Genomic DNA, 14851 nt, shown 5'->3' on the forward strand with positions numbered 1-14851 from the left:
AACCCACGATTTTTCTTTTCTTCCCAATTCTCTCCCCCATTCCCCTGGGGAGGGGGAGGGTGAGCGAGCAGTTGTGTGGTACTTGATTGCTGACTGGGGTTAAATCACAACAGTGATGTTGGGAGTTATGGTGTTTCTCTTCCCAAGTAACCATTACACATGATGAAGCCCTGCTTTCCTGGAGATGGCTGAACATCTGCCTGCCAATAGGAAGTAGTGAATTAATTCCTTGTTTTGTTTTGCTTGTGTGCATTGCTTTTGCTTTACCTATTAAACTGTCTTTATCTCAACCCATGAGTTTTCTCACTTACACTCTTCCAATTCTCTCCCTCATCCCACTGGGCAGGGAGTGAGCGAGGGTAGCGGCTATGTGGTGCTTAGTTGCCGGCTGGGGTTAAACTGCGACAGTCCTTTTCACTGTGTTCTTTAATCTCAACATCCCTCAGTGGCATTTTGATCTTCTAACTCCCAGAAAGAATGTCAGACTACTTAACTATTCAGGAAATATAACAAGAGAGAAAAGAGACAGTGATCAATAAAGAAAAATAATCAACATTTTATTAGCACTTCAACAATTACCTGATGTTCCACGGTAAAGCACAGTTTTAAAGATAACACTAGTACCTCTGATCCAACATAACTGTATGATTTTTTTTCCAAATACAAAGGGAAAAAATTCACCTCTCCTTTTTATTAAAGAAAAGTTGTCTTACATTAGCTACTTATAAGTAGAGAAATGATGCATACCGCTGTATAGATACTTCAAGTTTGACAAAATAAAAATTAATGTTTTAGAAGGTTAAATCCTTTCAAATCTCTTTTTTTGCTTAGTTGTGAGGGAGAGAGATAGAGGATCATTTCCTAGTCTTTCCCGTTCTCCCATTTGCCTCCTATTTTTTTGCAGACCTAAAAGAAAAGTTGAATACAATGAAATCAAGAGGCCATACATGCTACGTTCAAACATAACTGCCACGATGTTTTAATTTAAAATTAAATTGCAAGTATTTTCCTGCAGTGTACAACATATTAATGCTTATGTGATAAATTTTATTTCAATTATATAAAAGAGATTTGCAATAAGAGTAGCTTCTTTCATACACTGTTACATTTTTTAATGCATTACATGCTCAAAGTCTGGGTTTTAAGTGATCTTCACAAAAACAGAGGTAGCTAAGTGGAAATACTATATTTTATATGAGGTCTCAATACATGGTGTAACAAAAAAAAGTTTGTTCTATCAATCAAGATGGATTAATTTCAAGACTTGCTTCATATTAATTTGTCTTACCCAGATATGAATGCTTTCTAACACAGGTACAGCTATTTATATTTAGCCTTTGTCACCATGGACAGTTGCTAAATCATTATGGAAACACGATAAATTCATTTTATTAGGCAAATATTTGAGTTCCACTCAAGTACACTTAGCATAAAAACAAAACAGCATTATATATCATAATTCAATTCTTTACTGAACTTATGGAAATTTAACAGTGCTTTTAATTAGATTAGGGAGAAGTCAAATAATAAAACCACTGGATTTTAAGTCTGGTATGTTTCTGTGCCATACAAACAATAGCTTAGTTATTTAGGAAAAATTCTAATAAACTCCAGCATCTTAAATACGTTCAAAAGTATCTTTTCCAGCATCACAAAGATGTTAATCCAGAAAGCATCACTAAATTTTAAAGTGGCAAATACAGTTAAAAGTCTAAGTGAACAAAACCTGAAACACTGTGGTCCAAATTCTGTGAACAGATCAGATATGCAAAATGTTCTGCCTGTGAAGAACTGGACCATATTTTCCTCAGACAGTTAAAAAGGAAACAACTGGAAAAGATGGAGAATTTAGCAGCTGCTGAAAACAGTTAAGCAGTGCAAGTAAGCGTACATTTCCTTGTCAGGCTTGAAGATTACTGGGTAGGTCCCTGAAATCCCGTGTTTTGTTTTACACAGTGTAAGTGGACACTACAAAAAAGTGGAACTGTATTTTAAAGAAAATTAACTTTCCTAAAGTGTTCCTGATTCACAGCATCCATACAATCCACAAAAGAAACAGTTCAATTTTTTTTTTAATAGAGTTTTAACAGAATATTATGTTTGCAATTCTGCTTTCAATTTTGATGAATAAATAGTTGGTTTTGTCCATACTGGCCAAAGAACAGCTTTGATAAGACAAAATACAATTTTGGCACAGTAATTTTTAGTGAATTTCTATGACAGAAGTACAGAGGAGGAGGAAACCAATAGCTGCTTAAAGATGACAAAGAGAAGTTACTTCCTGCTTCTAACAGCTCAACGTTAACCTTAAAAAGCACATTTTCGTTCTTTAATTCATTGCCTCATGGGAGATTTGGTTTGAAGGACTAATGTGCCCATCCTTTCATAAAAGCCTACATCCCTGACTGAACTACATCTCCTAGAAGTCAATGCAGTCTTCTCCAAATGCCAGCTGCATTACGACAGTAAGAGATTCTTTTAACTTCTGTTTTCCATTACCTCTGTGACAAAACTGTAGTCGCAATCATGAGTGGAATATAAATCAGTATTTAGCTTTGATATGATTCCCTGACTTTGGCCTGTAGGGCATCACAAGTCATCTTCGCATCTCCCAACAACATGGCAGTATTGGGTTTGTAGAAGACTGGATTGCCCACAGCTGCATAACCAACTCCCAAAGATCTCTTCATTACAATTACCTGCATATAAAGAGTTCATGTTTTACACAGTGAAAACCAACCATCATTCCCCCTCAAATGAAGACGACACAAAGCCAACCTCCATAAACGAAGGGAGAGGAAGAGAGACCCCTGGCCAAAATAAGGTGCTCACTGCTACAAAACTGTATTTAAAATTTTAATATACCAGATAAATTGAAATCTGGACCAATTTCAGAAACATGTTATTGTTAAACACAATTTTACATGTCAGATGAAGTGATTGTGGACACTACATCTATTCATATATTTTCATTACTTTATTCCATGTAAAAAAGTAAAATAAAGATGGGCACTGATTATTATAACATAGGTTTTTGAGACTTTTTCATTTCTAAACTATTTTGAGAACTCAATTCCCTGTCGACACCACAGTTCAGATGAGCGTTCACATCAATATCTGGTGCAACGCTGTTCGGTATTTCTCCAGACTATTACTCTGTATTACTTCATACGTGAAATTAAAAAAAAAAAAAAAAGAAAAAAAATCCTAAAATAAATTTCAGCGAGTTTTGGCCATTAAATGCCAAATTAGTTAACCTTCGCACCTTCAGGAGAGAAACTGTGAAGCTGTACCAACTTTAAATATGTAAATGTTTATTTCTCAAATTGCATCACATAGCTATGGACAAAACACTGATTAATGTATGTGCCTATGACACTGAGTACTTTAATAGTTCAGTATAACAACACTGAACTAAAAAAAAAAATTCACAAAGAGTGCAAAGGAATAGTTAACCTGAAGAAGAACTGAGGCTAAGACTGGGTTCAGAAGAAGAGATCAAAAAAGATTTAACATCAAGGAAACTTGATGTGAGCAGAACATCATTTGTTCTAATCACATTTTTTGAGCAGAAGTACTTGCATTGGTCTTTTCAACTGCAGTCACCATTAGTCTCACTAAAGCATTTGCTGATGATTATAACATCATGAACACTGCATCACACTTACAGAGCGCTGTTTTGTTGGACAATGTGCAGAAAAGTTTCCCATGGAAACCAGAAGAGTAAGATAATCTTGTTAGCTTCTCCTATAAACCATGTTTTTAAAAGCATGCTATCTATAGGTAGGTGCTGACACGACCCTTAATCTCACCTGTTTGGACTTACAAACCTCAAGAACTGGCATTCCAGCTATGACAGAGATCGAATCTTCCTGAGCTGCTGAATTAACTGTATTATTTGCACCAATTACAAGGACCAAGTCAGTTTCTGCAGCAAGAGAAAGATAATAAAACTGATGAAAAATTATCTGAAAACTGACACTGAGGCTGATGTACATTTGTGTGTTAAATCTGATCTTTAGAGGCAGAAGAATCCCTTATGGTAAGCACTCCACAAACATTTACGGGGACTTCATTCACAAATGTTTTACAAACTTATAAAGGCAAGTTATACGTGAGAGTCCAAGTGTGCTACCAACTACACCCAGCAAACTGCAAGCATCTAGAACCCCATTTCAAGGGGCTCATTAGGCCACTCTGCCACACAAAGTTAAATCCTTTGATATTTAAATGTGGTTTCATACACACATAGTATCAGCACTTTCAAATCTCTCTGTGCCTGGTTTTTCCTTTGAGTATTCTTTAGAAAAACCTTTTACTAGAAACTTTCTTATTTTTAAATAAAGATGTAGGAGAGCAAGATGAAGTATGTACATTGCTATACTGGTTTGCAAGATATAACATGGTCAAATCATCCACAGCACCTGACCTAAAAAAGACCCAGCAGTTTTCCTGCATGGAGCAGTAACAGTGATTAAAAAAAAGACACAGCATTTGTCATTTATTTCACAGCTACAAGCAATTTTTTAAAAGTTCTCTTGGTTCTGGAGAAAATAAGGTTCACAGGCCTATTTATCCCTCTCCCTTCAATACCTACTCTTTTCTGTACTCCTGTATCCAATATTTCCCTTTGCTTTAACCTGTCTATACTCTGCTTCTCAGTTTTCTGCTTTTGAGTCAGGCCATTTCTCATATTCCTCTGTGCTCACTTGCCATCAGCTGGGAGAGCACTCAGATTGCAAGAGAAAGACCTCTGCTCCTCTGCAGTGATATCACAACAGGCACAAAGAGAAACTAAATGGTCTAACATTTTCTGTTTTTAAAATCCTTATGTGATGTAAAAACAGAAGAATCAAATAAAAATTGACAAGACCAAATCCAATCTACTAGAAACTTACAGCTCGCATATTAAACTGGGAAGTCTTCGTTGATCTCATCCATTTCCAGTACAATATCATAGGGAACACCAGCTGTAACTGGTTCCTAGGATTTCTATGCACAAAATTTACCCAACATATGATATTTAAAAGCACAACAGTATTTATTGCTCTATTATAGCCTCGCATAAGCAGTTACAGTTCCTAGCAGAAGCAATTACTAGCATATTGTTTTCCCTTTATGAGAGTCTTACCAACCTGACTATGCCAGAGACACTGCTGAGCAGGAGGATGATGATCAGCGGGGTCAGAGCAGAGAAGGGAGGTAGGCGCAGCACCTTCAGGGCATCCCCTGTTGTTCGTAGAGTGTGCTCTGGGTCCTTTCTCTCTCTCTCTCTGCTCTGAGCTGCCTCTGTTTATACCCTCAGCAGATTCAGTGGAAGAGTACTGACCAGGTGTTGGTGCATGCGTGGCCAGCGCATGCAACAAGGCCTGCCAAGTACATGCCCTGCTGGCTAACAGCGGTTCCCGGATAGCAGCAACATCCTGCTCAATAACAACCCTCCTAGATCCCCTCTCTGAGATAACAACCCTCCTAGCTCCCCTCTCCAAGGTCGCGTTCTCACAGCTGTGTGCAGCTTGTAATTTCCCACAGTGGCCCTACACTGACCATCATCTGAAATCCCTCATACACCAGCTTCTGCTAGGAGTACATTCAGCTGACCAGGCATATGGCCAGTCACAGAGTGAATACCAAACCTAACAGGAAAAAGTCCATCCCCATTAATAAGTATTGACCACTCTGTTTTATATGACAAAATTGCCACCTGTGCCCTACAAGGCTGAGAAGTTTTTTAAGTATAAACACACATACAAATTAATAAAAAGAAATGGTTAAATCTTAACAATATTGTAAGTACTTTTCCAGTGTTACAGGGAACTGAGTGGGTGGGAAAGGGAACAAGGCCCATAGATTTGACTCTTCACCTGGAGAGCAGGTGTTCCTTTTCTGGAAAGTTAAAAGTATGACTGACACAACAGGTATGCAAAAGAATATGCTCAATTCCTAGTAAAACTAAAAAAAGCTAGGAGTACATTTTCAATCCTTCCATCCTAAGAAGGCTCTTTCAGTAAGTTGTTGTACCTACAAAGTGACTTTGGAGACCCTACTGCAATAAAAAGGCCAAGGACACTTCTAGTGACAACACAGAAGGAAATAGTAGCCAGAAATGCCCAGAAACACGTCACTGCAGGATAGACCAACAGAGTAAATTTTCCCCCCAGCAAAAGCTTATACCAACAAGCTCAGTGGATTTTCCTCAATTTTTGAAGTAATAGGACTATTTTACCATTCTGTCTGGCTACAATCATCAGCCTGAGACACATCACGCACAGCAAGCATTCATGTCCACCTTCCAAGCAGTACCATATTTATAGAATCATAGAATCATAGAATAGTTTGAGTTGGAAGGGATCTTTAAAGGTCATCTAGTCCAACCCCCCTGCAAGGAGCAGAGACATCCCTGACTAGATCAGGTTGCTCAGAGCCTCATCCAACCTGGCCTTGAATGTTTCCAGGGATGGGGCATCCACCACCTCTCTGGGCAACAGTTTGGCCCCAGCTATGCCCATGTCCCATGGGGCTGCCGTGAAGCTATTCTGTGCAGAGCACTGCATTTCACAGTGACAAGACCTGTTCACTGCACTGCTCCCCATCCAGATCAGATCCTTGCTCCTTTAGGACCAGTATAACTGCTCCCACAGTCATGTGCTTTTCTCTGCACTTTAATCTCCACCAAAAAACCACAGATCTTGAAGGAGGTATCTGTAGAAGGAGTTTGAAGAGCCCATGAGGCAGGAAGGATCAGAGAAATGCTGGATTGTTGGGTATTAAAAGACAGGAACAGGGAGGAAAGTCCCATCTCCTTGCTTTAGGTAGAGGCAAAGTATCATAGAATCGTCCGAAAGGGACCTGGGGGTGCTGGTAGACAGACGGCTGAACGTGAGCCAGCAGTGTGCCCAGGTGGCCAAGAAGGCCAACAGCATTATGCCTTGCATCAGGAACAGTGCGGTCAGCAGGAGTAGGGAAGTGATTGTGCCCCTGTACTCGGCACTTGTGAGGCCGCACCTCGAATACTGTGTTCAGTTTTGGGCCTCTTAGTACAAGAAGGACATTGAGTTGCTGGAGTGCATCCAGAGAAGGGCAACAAAGCTGGTGAGGGGTCTGGAGCACAAGTCTTATGAGGAGTGGCTGAGGGAACTGGGATTGTTTAGTCCGGAGAAGAGGAGGCTGCTCTCTACAACTACCTGAAAGGAGGTTGCAGGGAGGCGGATATTGGTCTCTTCTCCCAAGTAACTAGTGACAGGACGAGAGGAAATAGCCTCAAGTTGTGGCAGGGGAGGTTTAGGTTGGATATTAGGAAACACTTCTTTACTGAAAGAGTGGTCAGGCACTGGAACAGGCTGCCCAAAGCAGTGGTGGAGTCACCATCCCTGGAGGTGTTCAAAGAACATGTAGACGTGGCACTTCAGGACATGGTTTAGTGGACATGGTGGTGTTAGGTTGATGGTTGGACTTGATGATCTTGGAGGTCTTCTCCAACCTTAAAGATTCTATGATTCTATGATTCCCTCCAGCATGTTGACTGCACCACACAGTTTGGTATCATCGGCAAACTTGCTGAGGGTGTCCATGTCGCCAACAAAGGTGTTGAACAGGGCCAGGCCCAACACGGACCCCTGAGGGACACCACTCATCACCAGTTTCCGCTGGCATATCGAGTCACTGACCACAACTCTGAGTTTGGCCATCCAGCTAGTTCCTTAACCACTGAGTGGTCCATCCATCAAACTCATGTCTCTCCAGTTTAGAGAGAAGGATGTCATGTGGGACAGTGTCAAATGCTTTGCACAAGTCCAGGTAGATGATGTCAGTTAGAATCATAGAATCATAGAATAGTTAGAGTTGGAAGGGACCTTCAAAGGTCATCTAGTCCAACCCCCCTGCAAGGAGCAAGGACATCCCCAACTAGATCAGGTTGCTCAGAGCCTCATCCAACCTGGCCTTGAACGTTTCCAGGGATGGGGCCTCCACCACCTTTCTGGGCAACCTGTTCCAGTGTTCTATAACTCGCATCGTAAAAAAATTTTTCCTAATTTCCAATCTAAATCTACCCCCCTCTATTTTAAAACCATTACCCCTCGTCCTATTGCAACAGGCCCTACTAAACAGCCTCTCCCCATCTTTCTTGTAGGCCCCCTTGAGGTACTGGAAGACTGCTATCAGGTCTCCCCGGAGCCTCCTCTTCTCCAGGCTGAACAGCCCCAACTCTCTCAGCTTGTCCTCATAGGAGAGGTGCTCCAGCCCTTTTATCATCTTTGTGGCCCTCCTCTGGACCTTCTCCAACTGGTCCATGTCCTTCTTATGTTGGGGGCTCCAGAACTGGACACAGTACTCCAGGTGTGGTCTCACCAGGGCAGAGTAGAGAGGGAGAATCACCTCCCTCGACCTGCTGGCCACACTCCTCTTGATGCAGCCCAGGATGCGGTTGGCCTTCTGGGCCGCAAGAGCGCATTGCCGGCTCATGTTAAGCTTCTCATCCACCAGCACTCCCAAGTCCTTCTCCTCAGGGCTGCTCTCAATGCTCTCAGTTGCTCGTCCCTTGTCCACCAATGCTGTAACGTCATCATAGAAGACCACCAAATTTTTCAGGCACTTAGTGAAGCCATATTGGCTATCACCTACCACCTCCTTGCTCTCCATGTGCCTTAGCATGGTTTCCAGGAGAATCTGCTCCATGACCTTGCCAGGCACAGAGGTGAGGCTGACCGGCCTGTAGTTCCCTGGGTCTTCCTTGTTTCCCTTTTTAAAAATTCAGGTTATGTTTCCCCTCTTCCAGTCAATGGGAACCTCACCAGACTGCCATGACTTCTCAAATATGATGGCCAGCAGCTTGGCAACTTCATCCACCATTTCCCTCAGGACCCATGGATATATCTCATCAGGTCCCATGGACCTGTGCACCTTCAGGTTCCTTAGATGTTCCCGAACCTGCTCTTCCAGTACAGCGGGCAGTTCTTCATTCTCCCAGTCCCTTCCTTTGCCTTCTGCAACTTGGGCGATGTGGCTAGAGGATACTAAGAATTCATTAAACTTCTCCTTTGGCTTTATCATCTTTAAACATTCCTTTTATATCTCGATCATCTCTCAGCGCTATAGATGTGCTTGCATGCTTCTGCTTCTAACGTGTTTGAAAGAAGCATCTTACCATTAGCATGTCAATGCATTATAGTTAGTTACCTTCTACAGGGAGAAGAAAATAGACACTCAATGTAACTGTACTATGTGCATAACATTGCTGGAAAGAACTGAGGTATCTTTGGAAGATACAACAAATTTAAGTAATTAAGATAGTCAAATCGACTTTAGTTTCCAGTAAGAAGCATGAGAAATAGCTAATGAGCTTTTTGATGCTTTGGTTCAATCAGTTGCTAGGACTAGAAGAGGTGCTCCCCTTTTTATAAGGCAAAATACATCACTTAAATTACACTTATCTTTAAACAAACAAACAAACACCAAAAAACCCCACACACTCAAAAAAACCAAAAAACCCAACAAAACACCAGAAACTACAAACAACCAAAACTCACTACAAAAAAACCCCGAACCAAAACACAAAACAAAAAACACCCCACCAAAACACCACACAACGAAAACTCACAACTTCTTCAAACCCCATCTGTGTTTTTTTTAAACCATTATCTTCCCAATTAGTCAGTTTGTATTTGTGGTTGCATCAAATACTGAAACAATTCAGTTTTGGGTATTATGACCTGGCAGGAAGACGTGCGGGACAGTGTCAAATGCTTTGCACAAGTCCAGGTAGATGACATCAATTGCTCGTCCCTTATCCACCAATGCTCTAATATCATCATAGAAGACCACCAAATTTTTCAGGCACTTAGTGAAGCCGTGTTGGCTGTCACTAATCAACTCCTTATTGTCCATGTGCCTTAGCATGATTTTCCAGGAGGGGGAGGCATAACCCTTGTGGACCTTGTGGCCTTCATCCTCTAGCCTCCCGCCGGGTGGCCATCTGGGCCCAACTCGGCCCAGTCCAGCTGCAAGAAAGTAGAGATGTCTGCCTGCCTGATTGCGAAGAATTTCTTGTGAGAGGAACGGCTGCAGACACCAAGGTCAGTGAAGAAGGAGGGGGGGGAGTAATGTTGCAGAGACTCCCCTGCAGCCCATGGTGAAGACCAGAAAAACCAACTATGGAGTCTAACCAATACTTTGAGAAAATGCTAAATAAAGAAATGTCATGTTAGAATTAGGTATAGTAAAGGAATTTACTAACTCTCTAGAAAAGGGAGGACTGAAAGAAGGAGTTAAAGAAATTCTAATAGATATGGCATTGATTACTTACAGCTGTGCATGCTAAGACAAATGGTGCTATCTGTTGTGTAAATTATCTGAGGTGGCAAGTCTTGCATTCCTCACAAGGACAGTTCCTGATAAGAACCAGGGGGCCCCCCACCTCCAAGAACCAGCTGAAACCGACCCTATGGCTTGGATAAGAGCCAAAACATAACTGCGTCTGCACGAAAACAAAAGGTTACTAGCGGTGACGAAGAGGAGCCACCTATCTTCATCCCCACAACCCCCAACGACCACCACCACGAGGCACTGCGCAAGCGCGGATAGGAGGAGTTTATGAAAATGACCCCTTGGGACTAATTTTAATACGAAGCGGGGATAGCTCATGCATATGTATAGGCGTGTTTTGAAACTTCATGTATATGTAACACCTGGTTGTATAAATTCAAAGTGAGTTGCCACGTCAGGCGCGCACGGTTTTGGCGGGACTACCCCCCCGTGCTGCCCAGCGCTGAATAAACATACCTACTTTACAATCTCACAAATTGTGGAGTCCTTTTTCCGCACATCAATAATATTAAATAAATTAATACTCTCAGACACCCCCAATCAACCACTTCAACATCTCTGCCATGGGCAGCACCGGCTGTTTCTCTCTCTGCCCCCGCAGAAGGTCTCATGGAGCTGGAAGTGAAACAACAACAAGAAGAAAAAACCTCGATCAAAGTTAAAGGAGACTTCTTGGGATTAATGATACCAACCTCGCTAATCGCCTCGCATGGTGATCAAGTGCTTGTCTAGGCCTCTCCTCTCCGCTGAGCGACGACAGCTCGATAGTGACATTCTAATGATAACAGAACATTGCACCAGCATAGCTGAGCAACAGAAAAAATAAAAAGAATAAAGGAAAAGAGAAAGCATTACCCCTTGTGGATCCACCGACATCTTGGAGATAGGCACTGGAGGTGGTGGCAGCTCCTGCTGCTCAGGTGGTGCACGTGTGCGTGGCGCCTCGCGGTTGCTTCTTTTGTGGGTTCCGGGTCTGGGGTTGCACGTGCGCGGTCCCTCCCTTGGGGAGCTCTAGAGAGGGATCTGGGAACTCAAGTGGCTCCTGGATTGACAGGCACACCCATATTTCATACAGAACCCTACAAGAACGTATAGCTAAAGCCTGTTATGTTTTGAATTTTCTAAATCATTGGATGGAGGATGGACCTCCTATACAACATCATTTCGACTTACACAATACTTTAAAACCTAATGAGAAAACCCAAGTAATGATAACAAATTTACAGACAAATCAATGGGAAGGACCATTTCCATTAATAACTTGGGGTAGAGGATATGCTTGTGTTTCCACAGGTTCTGGACCAAGATGAGTACCTGCTCGATGGATCAAGTCATCGTTATCTCAATCATCGCCATCTGTACCATGACGTCTGCCACACCATTGTGGATGCCACCACAGCCCAAAACCAACATATGGGTAACTTTGGCGAACGTGACAGGGAAAGACACAATATGTTTATTGTTGTCTAGTCCGGGGAATCCTTTTGTAACCTGTTTGGTAGGACAGCCTGTCGACGACTGGCACGTTCCACCTGAAATATTGCAATATATTAATGAAACACCTACTGGAGTCGTTGATAAATGGAACAACTGGGTCCCATGGTTTCCAAGAATGAATCAAGAACCACAGGAATTGGACTTATTGTGATCTGTGAAAATGGACTACTGTCTGTATTTTAACTACACAGACCCGTGGGCCAATTGGCCAAACACAGCAAAGCTAAAAGATCCTGAACCTCATAAAGTTCAATGGTTAAATGCTACCATACCTGTATATAGAAATGCCACTGCATGGTGTAACTATACTGCTAAAACCGTAAAAATATCTGGCAGATACCCAATTAAATTACCTGCTGGGTTATTTTTAATCTGCGGAGATTGTGCATGGCCTGGTGTCCCCTTGTGTGAGGGATTTCAGTGATGGTCTGTGTAGGGCCACTGTGAGAAATTACAAGCTGCACACATGTCGTAGTTCAGCCCTGATCGGGACCAGACTACGCAGTCTCTCTCTCACTCCCCCCACCCTCCGAGAGAATAGGGAGAGATAATATAAGGAAAAACGGCTTGAGGTTTGAGATAAGGACAGGGAGAAAATCCTTAAAGTTACCGTTACAGGCAAAACAGACTCGACTTGGGGAAAACTATTCATTTATTACTACAAACAGCAGGATAATGAGACAGAGAACAAGATAACCTCCCCCAACACCTCCCTCTTCCCAAGCTTAACATTATCTCTACTACCTTCCCCTCCTGAGCGGCACAGGGGGGAAGAGGGAATGGGGGTTGCAGTCAGTTCATCATACGTTGTTTTACGCTGCTGCTTCATGGTCAGGGGAAGAACTCCTCACATTCCTCCCCTGCTCCGTCGTGGGGTCCCACCCCTACGCCACAGTCCTTCCTGAAACTGCTCCGGCGTGGGTCATCTCTTCCACGGAGTGCAGTCCCTCCAGAACGGCTGTCCCAGCGGGCCCTCCACGGGCCACAGCCTCCTTCAGGCATCCACCTCCCCCGGTGTGGGGTCCTTCACGGGCTCCAAGTGGATCTCTGCTCCTCTGTGGACCTCCATGGGCTGCAGGGGGACAATCTGCTCCACCATGGTCGTCACCACAGGCTGCAGGGGAATCTTGGCCAGGAGCCGCATTACTCCTCCCCCTCCTTCTGAACTGACCTTGGCGTCTGCAGCCGTTCCTCACAACAGGCTGGCAGATGTCTCTCAGGATCTTTTTTACATCTTATTCACTTCTCATCTCCTCTCCACTTCTCGCAGCCAGGCTGGACCGAGTCGGGCCCAGTGGGCTGCCTGGCGACAGGCCAGAGGGTGAGGCCTGCAAGGCCCATGAGGCCTGCGCCTCCCCCTCTGCGCCTCTGCCCCCACTCAGCTTCTTCACATCTTCTCTTCTCTCTTTTTTTTTTCTGTTTTCCCCTTCTTAAATACGTTATCGCAGAGGCATTATCATGGAACGTTCTGCTACCAATCGGCTCGGCCTTGGCCAGCAGCGGGTCTGCCCTAGGCCCGGCCAAGTCCACTGACCAAAGGGGAGCGACTTCTAGCATTTTCCTACAGAAGCTACCACCTTAGGCCCCACCTCACTAAACAAAACCACGACAACACAGTTGTGAGAACGCAATCTCAGAGAGGGGATCTAGGAGGGTTGTTATTGAGCAGTATGTTGTTGCTCTCCAGGAACTGCTGTTAGCCAGCAGGGCATGTACTTGGCAGGCCTTGCTGCATGCGCTGGCCACCTGTGCATCAACGCCTAGTCAGTACTCTTCCACTGAATCTGCTGAGGGGATAAACAGAGGCGGCTCAGAGCAGAGGAGAGAGAAAGGACCCAGAGCACACTATTAACAACAGGGGATGCCCTGAAGGTGCTGTGCCTACCTCCTTTCTCTGCTGTGACCTAGCTGATAATCATCCTCCTGCTTGGCCGTGTCTCCGGGTTAGTCGGGTTGGTAACAGAATAGAGCAGCAATAGGTTTTTTATTATTAGCACAAGGTCATGGTTGTTAGGATTTTGATGGGTTTTGCTGCATGAATCTGTCTGATTATTCAGAATCTATTCACAAAAGTATTCAAAACTTGCAAAAAGGAGTACAGAAAGTGCAACAAAGTGATGGTTTTGATATATTCAGAAATCTTTTAGGTGGATTGGGCTTAAGTGGATTGATAAAAAGCTTATTACAAATAGGTGTAGGATGCTTATTCATTTTTTTATGTATTTTGATCTGTATTCTGTGTGTGTTGAAATGTGTGCAGACTCTAATAGATAAAGCGTTGAAACAAGCCTTTTTCGTAAACAAAGAAGGGGGAGATGTGGGTATTTCTCGAGCCAGTACGGCGTCAGTGAACAGAAACCAACCTTGGGAGAAGGATACAATCATGCTCGTTGGAAGAAAGCCATGGGAGTGAGAAGAGAAGCTTTAAGATACAAGACATTGTTAGCAGAATTTATGACTTGTTTCAACAGAGGTTCACAAAAAACTAGTCACTGGCCTTGGAGATAAGAAGGTTGCTGGAGTTGTTATGTCTGTAATAGTAGAAGAATGCTGTAGTGGAAAATTACTAGAAAGTAGTTAAACTTAGTTTTGCTTAGCAATCATGAATATGTATAACGTGTGATTAGTAATTTTTTTGGGTAAGCTTGTATGTGGCACAACTGTTGATTGGACAAGAATGAAATAAAGAAGGTAATGCTTAAGAAGAGAAACGCATAAAAATCCACTTGTAAAAATAAACAGAGTCTCGCTTACTCCATAAGTCGAGTCCATGTGTCAATGCGCCACATATAACTGGAGTGAAATTAGCCTGTCTGATTGAAAGCAGAATTCAGGTAAGCATGGAAGAGAGACAGCTAAAATCCTTGAGTCTCACAGTGTGTCTAACAAAAGCTGTATATCTTGCTCCCGACTCTCAATGGCAACAGTTCTTCAAAGCTACGTGTATTACGGCAGAAACATTGTCACATATGCTCTCCCAGATTTTCAAAATAAGAATCTCATTCATATGCAAAAATCCAAAACACGAATG

The 14851-nt window shown here is 43.0% G+C and overlaps 1 pseudogene; it reads right to left on the reverse strand.

Moving 5' to 3' along the window:
- Nucleotides 1-2549: 2549 nt before the first annotated feature.
- LOC147596740 (NAD(P) transhydrogenase, mitochondrial-like) overlaps nucleotides 2550-14851 on the reverse strand; it is a 99573-nt pseudogene continuing 87271 nt past the window's right edge.

This window comes from Chlamydotis macqueenii, chromosome W, assembly GCF_036417535.1.
Source record: "Chlamydotis macqueenii isolate bChlMac1 chromosome W, bChlMac1.mat, whole genome shotgun sequence".
NCBI lineage: Eukaryota > Metazoa > Chordata > Aves > Otidiformes > Otididae > Chlamydotis > Chlamydotis macqueenii.